Source organism: Mus musculus, chromosome 14, assembly GCF_000001635.26.
Source record: "Mus musculus strain C57BL/6J chromosome 14, GRCm38.p6 C57BL/6J".
NCBI lineage: Eukaryota > Metazoa > Chordata > Mammalia > Rodentia > Muridae > Mus > Mus musculus.
In genome coordinates, this window is record NC_000080.6 from 45,505,322 (window position 1) to 45,518,469 (window position 13,148).

The 13,148-nt window shown below is 45.3% G+C and overlaps 1 protein-coding gene across 4 annotated transcripts in view; it reads right to left on the reverse strand.

The window, feature by feature from the left end:
• The window catches only part of Fermt2 (fermitin family member 2), a 71,519-nt gene that overhangs the window by 46,530 nt on the left and 11,841 nt on the right, over positions 1-13,148 (reverse strand).

The window sequence follows — 13,148 nt, forward strand, 5'->3', positions numbered from 1 at the left end:
CCAGGTGACTCACAGCCACCCATAATCCCAGCTTCAGTGGAATCTAATGCCTCTGGCTTTTGTGGATACCAGCACTTAAGTGCACCCCTAATTAAAATAAAATCAAAGTCTTTAGAAATAAGAAACGAATGCATTAAGGTAGTAAGGGTAGAACAAAGATTGGGAGTCAGAGAGAATGGGCACTCTAGGTGAAGGGGCGTGAAAAGAACTCCAGAACAACCATGAACAGCTTGCAGCCCAAACATGCTTCCAAAATATATCCTGAGGACGGTAACTGAAGGGGTTAGCGTTTCTACTGCTGTGTAAGATAAACAACATGACCAAAGTGACTGAGGAAGAAAGGGTTTATTTCAGCTTACAGCTCTCAGATCACACTCCATCACTGAGGGAAGTCAAGACAGGAACCTGGAGGCAGGATCTATAAAGCAGATGGCACGGAAGCATGCTGCTCACTGGCTTGCTCACTCTGCGTTCTTGTACAAGTCAGGACCCTCTGCCCAGGCAGCAGTTAGCTCCACCCTCAGTGAGGGGGGCCCATCAACCATCAATCAAGAAAATACCCTACCGGCCAAACTGATAGAGACCTGTTCTCAATGAAAAGGGAGAAATGACTTAGGAATGAAAGAGCCAAACAAAAGAGAACTCACACCAACAGCAGCAAAGAAACTGTTAAGAACAACATTCTTGAAATAAGAACTTGGGCACTCGGAGGAGCTCTTGTTAGCGGCCAGCAGAACTGATCTACGGGGAAGGACATAGCTGTGTAGCCCGGCTTCTGTCCCCTTGCTGAGAACCCAGTTAGACTTCTTAGCAGTGGAGTCACAGTCTCTGTTTATGACATTGATAACTGTTATGTGAAGCAAAGGTGACTCTCCAAGTTACTTTCTTACCAAACTGTATCAATCATGGTGTTGGGAGCTCACCTACAAACACACGTGGGACCGGCATTCTGCAGCTGCTGGGTTATGCGTGTACTGTTCACATCTTAATTATTTTCCAGCACTGAATTTGACAGCTTTTGGAAGTACTTAGTTCTGGATTAGTTTACAGTGGACAGCTGCAGCTGGGTTTATAGAGAGAAGCTGGTCACACCTGTTACTCTTCTCTTTAGGAACAGAGATTAAGATGCTCAAGAGAGGCTGAGGCTGTAGGTAGATTCACAACCCTTTCTCCTCACACCTCTACCCAGGCACTCCTGACTCTAGTGACAATATCCCCATGAAGGAAAGGAAGTCACGAATTCCCTGTGAGAGAAAGAAAGGTGGGCAAGGTCTGTAATAAAGTCACTCTGAGGACGGAAGAAATGGCTCAACAGTGGCAAACACTTCCATCCTAGCACTTGTGAGGCAGAAGCAGGCCGAATTCTGAGTTTGAGGACAGCCCGGTCTACAGTGAGAGTTCCGTTCCAAGACAGCATACTCAGGGAGAAACCCCATCTTCAAACCAAACCAAACAAAAAAACCAGCCAGCCAGCCAGCCAACTCAATAAGTAAAATTTAAAGCTACCCTGAATCCAAAAATCCAGATTTGGGTTGCCCCCAAAATAACTGAGATAAACTGAGTGGCTTACTTGTAGAGAGGGGGTGAAGGGTCGGGAATCCCAGGAGGAGCACAGGAGAGGGAGTGTGAAGCAGTTAGGAAGAGAGAGACAAGGTCATTTAACTCAGTAGCAGATGTGACAACCGCAGTCCTTTCTACAGAGTTGATGCTACAAGAAAAAGAAAGGCGATTTCCTGGGTTGAACACTGTGTGGGGGTCATTAAATGCCTAGCCCTTCCTGGCCACCTCTCTAGTGGCCTAGGGCCAAGTACTCAGGCACAGAAGTCCCTGTGCTTTAGTGAAAGAAGCTGCCGGCACGTTAGGAATCTGCCCACACAGCTGAAGGTGAGTGGGAGCGGTTCCTCATCACCTGCTCCCAGACTGAAATAAATGCTAACTGATGTGAAAAGCAGCTGCCTGCCAGGGGAGGCAGAGCAGAAGCGGCGCCTTAAGCCCTAACAAAGGGCTCACATGAAATGTGGTCCAGAAGGAAGTGCTGAACACAGAGGCCTGAGGAGCAAGCTGAAATTAAAACTACCCATAATTTTTGACAGAGACAACTTGTTCCAGACCACAAAAGTTACAAGTGGACAAAAAAAATTTGCATTTTTGAAGTACAAAAGAAAAGGAAAGGCAAACCACCCCAAATAAAATGTAAAACTAGAGCTGGTAAAGTACAAGGGGCCTAATGCACCACCCGCTGGCTTCACAGTGCTCCCAGGAGCTAACAGATTTCCTTGTTCAGAAGGACTCCTGAGGCACAGGCCACACTCAACATCAGCACCATCCTGACAGACACTCTGCGGCCCTGCGTGTCTGGACTCTGTGAACACTCTCCAGAAGGCCCTGCAGATAACTCTGCAATGAAGTCTCATCTTTCCATGTACACCTTGATGGACTGTACCCTGAAAATGGGTCTAAATAAACCCAGTCTCCTTAAAAGCAACAACAAAGGCAGAACCCCTTCACCACAAACCCCTCAACTTTCATTAAACAAACTTCAAACCCAGGACCTTCCTTGATGCCCCCTTTCCTTGTTTCCTGTTTCCCATCAGACACACACAGCACTTTGTGATGAGGTCTGAAAGAGACACGGCTCACACACACAGTAGCCTGAAAATACAACCAGCCAGCACGCTTATAAACCACAAGTGGCTTGCTGCTGTTTCTCTTTAAAGCCTGACTTCCAGCCAAGGCCAAGTCTTTTGGTTCTTCCAGGAAGCAGCAGCAGCAGCAGCAGCCTGCTTGCAAGGATAAACATGCACAAGATCGACTTGCGACACAGGGACTGGAAATCCCATGAGGATTCTGTTCACCCAGCATATGATAGATTGCCCAAGGCAATGCTAGTCTAGAGAGCCTAATGTGTTTCATCCACATTAGCTTAGATCCCTAACCCTCAGAGGGAGAGGAGGACCAAGGCAGAAAGCTAATGTTGGGATTGTGGGGAAAGAAACAGATCCCTGGAGCTCCCTGGCCAGCCACTCGTGCTGGAGTCAAAAAACTACTGGTTCAGTGAGAAAGTGTCTAGGAAAAGAAGATGAAGAATAACAGTGCTGCTGTGCACACATTTATTCCTGGGACTTAGGGCCTACATGCAAGCCCCATTTCAGGAGAGCTAGGGCTACGCAGAGACTGTCTTAGTTAGGGTTATTACTGCTATGATGAAACACCATAACCAAAAGCAAGTTGGGGAGGAAAGGGCTTATTTGGCTTATGCTTCCATATCTATAGCCCATCACCAAAGGAAGTCAGGACAGGAACTAAAAAAGGACAGGACCTGAAGGGAGGAGCCGACACAGACAGAAGCCATAAAAGGTACTGTTTAGTAGCTTGCTCCCCATAGCTTGCTCAGCCTGCTTTCTTATAGAACCCAAGACCACCAGCTCAGGGATGGCCCCACCCACGGTGGGCTGGGCCCTCCACAATCACTGATTAAGAAGATACCTTCCAGGATTGTTTGCACCCTGACTTTAGGAAGCCATTTTCTCAACTGAGGTTCCCTCTCCAACGACTCTAGCTTGTGTCAAAAGTTGACATTACGTTAGCGAGCATAGAAATCCTGTCTCAGAAAAAAGTAACGGAAGAAGACACATGGCATCAACGTCTGGCATGCATACAACATCTAGCACACGTATGCATGTGGACACACCTGATGTACATGTGTATGCATGCACATACACATACTATAAAAAGGAAATTGGTGATGGGGGGTGGATAGAAGAGGGATTGTGGAGCCTGTAGCACACGTTTAAACAGTGGACACTCTGGCATTATTACAGGAGCATGTGCGCTACAGCATCTGTGTGGGATTCACAAGGCAACTTTATAGAATCAAGGATCCCGCCTTTTTGTGGGTTCACAGGATCCAACTCATGTATGCATAATATTTTCCCCATGGAGTCATCTCCCCATCCCCTCCAGCAGTAGCCCAGGCTACCAACATAGTCCACACCATTTACTACCTTAGAGCATCAAACAGCACCTGTAGAACAATTCATTAACAAATATCCATTAAACTGTGTGACCAGGGCACTGCCCCAGTGCTAGAGATGAAAGAAAGCTCTGGCACCTGAAGGAGGCTGTTGGGACCGCAGGGCTGCTAGCAGCAGGTGAAGGCTCCAGGGCCAGGCAGGAGTCTTGTCTGCAGTAGTAAGATGTCCAGACTTTATTGTGAGATATGGCACTTAGTGACTTCTAGCCTGGACAGCACTGTGATTTCCTGAGCAGCATTTAAAAAGATGTTTTTAAAATTCTGCACAGTATTTTAAAGATATTAATGCCTGGACCTATCTGCAAACCAGAGCTATTTGGTTTGTGGATAGACATCTGTATTTGGTTGGGGTTTTGTTTGAGAATGGCGAGATAAAGATGAGTCTCTCCTACCACCACCATAGATCAAACTGTCAAAACAGGTCTAAGACTGTTTTTCAGCAGGGTGATTTGTGCTTCACAACAATCCCTCAGAGTATTCACCGAGAATGCAAAATGAGCAAGAGCCCAGAAAAGACTGAGTGCTGATGGCTGGGTAGGGTGGAACGGCAGGCAAATGACCCTGGCTCTGACATTCTGCACTGCTGAGGAGCAGTTACAGGTGACAGAGGGTCAGAAAAGGCATGGCAGGTCCAAGGAGTCCTCCAGCTAGGAAAAGACACTAGAGCATCATTGTAACCTGACTGGAATGATCGTGGAGCAGTGTATCTTCACACAGTGCAGCATGGCAGCAGCCAAACACATCCACTCTGTTCATGAGACATTTCACATCCAGAGAGGCCAAGAATGGCACACTAACTGTCCAGCAACCTCACAGACAAGCCAAAGAGCCAACGGAAATCAAGAGCACAACTGAGGGAGGTTTAGCTTGCTGCTGACAGGGTTCATTTGAGAAAGGGACTCATAAACCAGGTTCTGAGGAAAGACAAACCTAGCTCCCATGCTGTTACTGACTAAATCTTCACTTTTTTACTATTGGTTATTGAAAAGAACTTGCTTTTCAAGGTCTTGGTAACAAAAACACTGGCTACTATTATAGTCACAGGATCAAAAATTTAAAATTTCTTCAGTTGTTTTCTAAATATAGATTTAAAAGTGTTTCCCAGTGCTGAAAACACCTCCCTCTGTCTGATCTCTCTATATATCTCCATGCTTTATTCCAGAACCATCTTCAAACTCTTTCCTTTTGTTTTCTTCCCTGCTGAGAAATTTCTTATTACAAATGACTCTTTACACTTTTATCATATTGACAACTTTTTAGGCTTTGTTTTGTATGGCTCAAAGGTGAAATCTACTCCAGCTGTTAACTGCTCACTGAACAATGAGGACTTTAGGGCAGATTACAGTCAGTGATCATGCTAATACTTTGTGTGTGAGAGAGACAGAGAGACAGAGACAGAGAGAGGGAGAGATACAGACAGACAGACAGACACAGAGAGAGGAGTCCCACTCAGTTGGCAGACAGCATCCAGGAATCATGGGCAGAGCCCACCAGGCAGCCCTAATCACATTGAAAGCCAAAGTGACAGGAAAGCACGGTTTCAGTGGGCCAGGCCAACAAGCCAGATGCTTCAGATGGAATTTCCACACATGCCTCCTCTCAGTACCTGATTCCCTTCCCCCTCGTCACCTTTGGCCAGCATTCCAGACCTTCTGGGCCCTCTCCAGCTGTGAAACTGTCAGAGATTACCTTTTCTCAGGCAACAGAAAGGCTGGAAGGCCGGGTCCAAAGGAAACTCCAATTCCTCAAACTCCAAGTACTTGTGAATACTGAGGGACTGAGGGAGCCTGAAAGTTAACGTTGACTTTGATATTCTGATAGGCATCAAAGATATATGTCAACGAAGAGCCATGTATGTCCCTTCTGACTGGGGTAAGGGAAATGACTGCTTCTGGGTGACCTGTGTCACAAGCTCCTGAGAAATGTTAGCTTATCTAACCACCAGAAATCCTTCTGTAGTACAGTCGGAATTGGGTCAAGACTGCCATTTTTTGGCCATCCGCGCTGCCCTTTGGAATTTGGGGAACTGGAGTTTCTTTTAGGCCTGACAAGTGGTCTCCTTGATATTCACTGTTGACTAGAGAGGCCAGCCAGGAGGAAAACCAGAAAGCTGCCAGGCTGACTGATGATGCACCTGAATTCCACACAGAAAACAGGAGCCATTCAGGAGTGAGGAGGATTGGCCAGACTTCTTCAGAGAAAGAAAGGCTATTTAAATAAAGTCTGCAACCTACCTGGAAAATATACTGGTGCTAACCAACACGGTAGCACACACCTTTAAACCCAGCTCTTAGGAGACGGGCAGCCTAGTCTACATAGTAAGTTCTAGTACAGCCAGGGCTACATAATGAGATCCTGTCTCAAAACAACCACCAAATAAAACAAAACAAAAACCAAAAAAACCAACCCAAACCCAAAACAAAAAGATAATACGGGTGCAGTAGTGGCTCAAATACAGAAGTCACCAACAACTTTTTGATTAGCCTTTAGGCCTACTGAGAGATGGAACACATACCTTACTCACACCGTTAAAGTGGCCACGAGCCTGAGAATAGACAGATCATGGGCCTAGAGAACCTACTACTATTATCCTGCTAAAGGAACACAGCAATAAAGTGATACTTAATGACACACGCACTGCTACATTCATAGGTCAGTGCTTTGCTCTGCCCTCACCCGAGTAGCCCTTCTTACTGCAGATAGGAACGAACACAAAGACAGACAACTGGACAATGTACAGAGGGGACGAGGCTTTGGAGCAGTTCTGTCCTAAATGCAATGTTTTCGTCAAAGCCCTCCTTCCTCTCAGAGCTCGAGGCAGAAGAGGAGGTGGGGAGTTTTTTAGGAGCCAGAGGTGGTGGGTGACTCCAAGAAAACAGTGTCTTCCCGACACAACAGAACTGACGTACACGTGAACTCTCAGACTGGGGCAGCATGCACAAAACCTGAATAGGTTCAAGCCAGATGGGATCTCAGAACTGAGACAGGGGAGTGGACAATCAAATCTCTCATCTTGTTCCAAAGCAAATTTCATCGTTCCACTTCTAATGTAAAACTTTAAAAGTCTCAACTGGCAGTATCTAACCCCCTTCATGAGTTACACAAATCTTAGCCAGCATAAGGGTTCTTCCAACCCAGTCCTCCGGCCCAGTTTATGGAACAAGGGACTAACTTTAAGTGGGTTCTTGGAATAGAACTTACGTTCTCATGGTTGTACAGCAAGCACTTTATTGAGCCATCTCCCTCGCGCAGAACACTTAATTACGGCCTGGAAACGGCATCTTTTTGTGCCGTAGTGAAGTCATTTTACTTTCTAAATCGGGATCGACACTTTACTCTTTATACTCTTGTTGCTGTTGGAGGAGGTGGTTGGTGGTGGTGGAGGTGGTGTGTATGTGTGTTTCCTTAAGATGAGGGGTCTCACTGTGCAGCATTGGCTGGACTGGATCTCATTGTGTAGATAAGACTGGCCTTGAACTCGGAGGTCTGCCTCTGCCTCCTAAATGCTACTCTGTACTTTGAATGTCACTCTGAGCCTGGTGGCACAGACATGCACTCACAGGTACTTGGAGGCTGAGGCAGAAGAATCACAAATTTGAGGCTGCCTGAACAACTTAGTGACAACTTGTTAAAATAAAAGCATTTTTAAAGAGTGGTGGCTCAGTGGAGGAGTGCTTGCTTAGCAGTTAGAGGTTCTGGGTTCAATTCCTAGGGCGGTAGGATCAGTAACATGAAACATTTCCGAGATCAACGTTATATACATGCAGGTTTGTTCTGGTGTCACTTCCTTGACGACATCTTCACCCTGTTACACTGTCTTCTCTCTGTGTCAGTAAGTTTTGTCTTTATCAAGTTCCACTGGCTGCCTCTGAGTGTCCTGAATGACAAGGGGAGGCAGACTATCAGGCTGAGCTATGCACAGTACACCACGCAGTACACCGCGCAGTACGCCAGTCGGATTTGAGCCTCACTCCAGAGCATCCCTCTCACTACCACTTGTTCTTTTATCTTCATTAACCATTTTCTTCTTTCAGTTTTCCAATCTTATAAAGGATTGTCCACTCGGGCTGGAGAGATGGCTCAACGGTTAAGAGCACTGACTGCTCTTCCAAAGGTCCCGAGTTCAATTGCCAGCAGCCACATGGTGGCTCACAACCATCTCTAATGGGATCTGACGCACTCGTCTGGTCTGCGTTTGAAAACAGCTACAGTGTACTCATATAAATAAAAATAAATAAAATTACAAAAAAAAAAAAAAGATCTGAGACATTTATCATTTGGAGACAAGAGGGGACACAAGCACACACTGTTGACTGTGTGGACAGAGGTCACTCAGTTACCCCTGCTAAGGGCTAGTGGCACTTATAAGTCACAGAAGATGAGAGTTGTGTTGCTAAGCAACTGGTGCAGTTTCAGTCACAGTAACAAAGGAGTACACTGATGGTAAAGCACTGTTTTGAAATTTCTGTGTCATATTTTAAAACGCTAACTTATTAACACAAACTCGAACTGTTTCACATTTACATCCACTCAAACTGCTAACATGTTTCAATTAAAGTATGGTATCCAATAAAGACATCATTAGTTTCCATTAAGGCTTCTGAGATTAACCGATGGGGTCTGTGTCCCATGGTGGGAAGTAGTTAGAAACTGCTGCAGATGGGGCCTTGGATACCTTTATGCTCACATGTGGCTGCCCTACTCCCCAGGGTGATGGGGCTTCAGGGGAGAGAGCAGGGCAGAGAGGAGAGCTCTGCTAGCTGAATCAGTAGCCTCAGGAGTCAGGCCAGAGCTGGGCATCCCTCCCACCAGAGGAAAGCGACCAGCTGACTCAGACTTCTCTGTCACCAGAACTGTGAGGACTAAATCTTATTAAAGACACATGATTTAGGGTAATTGTTATAATAAACTAACAGAAAAAAATAAACTTCAAACAAAAACTATTATTTCTTCTTCAAAACTAACAAGAATTTAGAACTCACTCTTCAAAACAAATAAAAGTTAGGAATAGTGGTACAAACTTGTAACCCCAGCACTTGAAACTACAAGTTGGAGGCCTGGTTATCATGTCCTTCCCCATCCCACCCAAACGTTTTGTTTTTTGTTTTTTTCCCTCGAGACAGGGTTTAGAGAAACTGGCTGTCCTTTGTAGACCAGGCTGGCCTCGAACTCAGAAATCCGCCTGCCTCTGCCTCTGCCTCTGCCTCTGCCTCCCGAGTGCTACTAGAGTTATCCAAGAAACTGAAAAAAAAAATGTCTCTGTGAGATTGACACATGGGCAAGTCTGTGGAACATTTTCTTAATTATCGATGAGTGAATGTGGGGGGTGGGGCAGAGTCTATGGTGGGTGGTGCCACCCCTGGTTTGGTACAACAGCAAAGTCCTCAGTGAGTTCAGGAAAGTGGGCTGAAGCCCCAGCACTGAGGAGGCAGAGGCGAGTGGATCTCTGTGAGTTGAGGCTTGTCTCAGTGAGTTCCAGGGTAGCCAGAGCTATACAGTAAGAGCCTGTCTCAAAAAAAAAAAAAAAAAGAAAGAAAAGAAAAGTATTCCATGGGGCTGGAGAGATGGCCCAGCAAATCTCAGCACCCATATGGCAACTACAACTGTCTGCAACACCAGGTCCAGGAGACCCAACACCCTCCCCCTCATACAGACACTCTTGCAGGCAAAACATCAATGCACAGTTTTGTTTTGTTTTTAAAAAAGGAGGCTGACTTAGCCATGGGGCGCAATCTAGGTCCCTGATTCAGTTCCTGACTTCAGGTTCCCGCCTTGAGGCCCTGCCCTGACTTCCCTCAGTGACCGACTGCGATGTGGAGCTGTAAGCTGAAGTAACCCCTTCCTGCTCAGGCTGTGTTTGGTCATGGTGTTTTATCATGCAACAAAACGTAATTTAAACACCAGCCTGGCTACATAGCGAGTTCTAGGCTAGCCCTAAATATGGCAAGATCCTATCTAAAAACAACGCCAAACAACAAAAATCTAGAAACAAATAACCTTTTGACGTACAGATACAGAATTAAGTCCATTTATTTGATTTCCCTTTCTATTGATTATTACACACTACCCCAAGGTGGTTGGGAAGTTTCTCAGCAGAAACGGACGCTGCAAGTACAGAGGACACACAGCAGACACTACACGACGGTCATTGCTCGAGGGAGGGTAAACTTTCTACCCAACACAGAAGGCTTTGCTGCTAATTGATTTAACATGGCTTAGTTCCTAGAAGTCAGAGATCACAGGAGAGCAAAGTAAAACCCTACAGAGTAGCACCAGAGTGTATGTACTAGATAATGTTCAAGTCACAGACATGAACTGCATTGGTCCTTTGAAAAGTGGTCAGAGGTGTTAGTTAGTTCAAAAGATAATTTAGTAATAAGACTTCCTAGCTTTGACATTTCAAATTTCTCTCAGAAGAAAATACTAACAAATTCTAGTACACTCAGGTCGGAGCTTCCAAGCCATTTCCCTCCACAAACCCTGTCCTATACTCTGGACCGACCAGGTTCTCAGTACACACCCTGTTTAACTCACGCTGACTTGGTTCTATTCTAGTAACTGCTATGTAAAGACCGTCTTTCCCCAGGACGGAAAGTGGAACGGTAGTGAATATCCGAGTTAATTTTATTCACACCAACAGTTCTTACTTAAAAATAGTGAGTGACTGAAGACTAAACAAAGCGTGAAAGGGCGGCTTTGTGCTTAACTGTAGGTCTGCTGACAAGCCTGCTCCTCTAGGACAGGCTATAACCACCACAACGCAGCGGTCCCCACCCACCCAGAATGGCTAGCTTCTTACTGGACCCTCCTCAGGCCAGCCATTAGTTATACTTCCAAGTCTACACCGTCTCCCTGACACAGCACAGGTTATCTGGAATTCGTTCCTTAGCTAATCTACCAACTCCAAACTCAAAGTGATCTAGTTCACTTTGTTATCAGAAAGCATCTAGCTTGGCGACAACAGGAAGGACACATTAAAGGAACACGCACCCTCCACATTTGCTACTGTTCCAGAAAGGTGAATCCATGTACTTCACCCGACATGTTCCCAACTACAGAGCTCTATAACCTGAACATGGCATGAGCGGATAGGATTCACATACAACCGCCTATCTCACCCTAGCATCCCTGTTGTGCAATCACCAAGTTGGATTTCACTCTTGGATTCCACTCTAAGAGGAGCCTTGAGAAATTGATACCCACCACTGATGGCTATTACTTGATTGTATGTCCAAACTGCTCTACCTCTAAGGGTTAACTCTATTATTATCCACACTTCACTTACACGGCAGCCAAGGCACAGGGACACTACCAAACTTAGCACAAGACCATAAAACATATGTGATGTCAAGCTAGTGTTCAAACACATGTGGTCTTACTTTAGGGAAGTAATAAGATGTTACACTATTAAACAGAGCTGGTGGGGGAAAAAATCTTCCAAAGTGGTTTTGACAAACAACAAAATCAAAGATTTCTGGCTGAACACTACAATTAGAATATTTTAAATTACTTCTCAACTCATGTTTTAGGCTTGCACAGTAATTAGAGGATAACTTTTGTTTGAGAGGGCTTACTGTTGGGTCTCAAACCTGAGACAAACGGCCTATTCCACATATCAAAGTGAATCTGGCTCTGGGTTCTCTCTGCATCCCTCAGTTACTGGGTATGACTGGCTTACTCCACCCTCTATCCTAAACTTCTCCAGCCCAGGGGGCCAGGCTGCCCTTCCTTATGTATAGTACAGCCATTTTGGTTACTGGCTTTTTTGTACCTTTGGGCCTCCTGGCTGCTGCACTTGGGTCCCCTCTCTCCCCACCACCTCCCCTCACCCCACCCTGTGGCCCAGCTCAGGGTCATGTCCACTCTGGACTCTCCCAGAGGCTCCTGCTTCTGGCTATGCTCTCCCACCATACCTACGAACAGTCACGGTTCCTTCCTTTTTACTTACTTTTTAATTCACTTTGTAGAAGTGGTACTGTGTAGAAAGGATAACTTACAGTAAGGATAACCATTTTTGAGAGGTCTTACTATGTAGCCCTGGCGGCTTTAAATTTGCTATGTAGAGCAGGCTGACCCAGAACTCAGGTATATGTAGGCTTCTGACTTCCAAACGCAGGAATAAAACCGACTTTCTATTAATTGCCAGAGATATTTAGTCAAAACACTGACTAAATATGTAAGTGAGGAACCTAAGTTAAGTGGGAATAAAAATAAAGGTAGTCTCTGAAACACACAACTCTGGCCACGTTTTAAAATGAGCCCTTAACTGCTGGCAAGAAAGGAATCTGTCTAATCGGAATGCTAAATTTATTTGGTTTTGTTTGTTTGTTTGTTTGTTTGGTTGGTTGGTTTTTCGAAACAGGGTTTCTCTGTGTAGCCCTGGCTGTCCTGAAACTCACTTTGTAGACCAGGCTGGCCTCAAACTTAGAAATCCACCTGCCTCTGCCTCCTGAGTGCGCCACCACGCCTGGCCTGGAATGCTAAATTTATATGAAATAACTTCTATGCCAGTACAGTCCATTCTGAAGCATAAAATATACCGCTTATAAAACATCTTCATACTTAGCTTTTCATAATATTACTAATATTGATAGAAGGTGGTCAAAAATTTCACTATCGTTTCTAATACGGTAGACAATATAAATAAGTACTAGCTGGCTTAACTTCATAAGAGACATTTTTCATCTGTTACAAAATACTATCTCTCTAGTTCAGCCTCAGAAAGTGTACAAACCACTGCTGGTTATCACACTCTGCCTGTGCTGATGTAGTCCTTCCAATCACTCTATCAGTAAGGCTATAGGTTACCCTCATTCTACCGATGAGGAGTACAATCCACCGTCACACAGCTAGTCTATGGCACAGTCAGGATCCTGCCACCGGTGGCTTCCAGAGCAATAGAATTTATCACCACACTGTCTAAAAATAAACAGGGTTTTTTTTTTTTTTAATTTTTGGAATATCCTTTTTTATTAGATATTTTCTTCATTTACATTTCAAATACTATCCCGAAAGTCCCCTATACCCTCCCCTCCCCCCCGGCCTGCTCACTAACCCACCCACTCCCACTTCCTGGCCCTGGCATTCCCCAGTACTGGGGCATATGATCTTCACA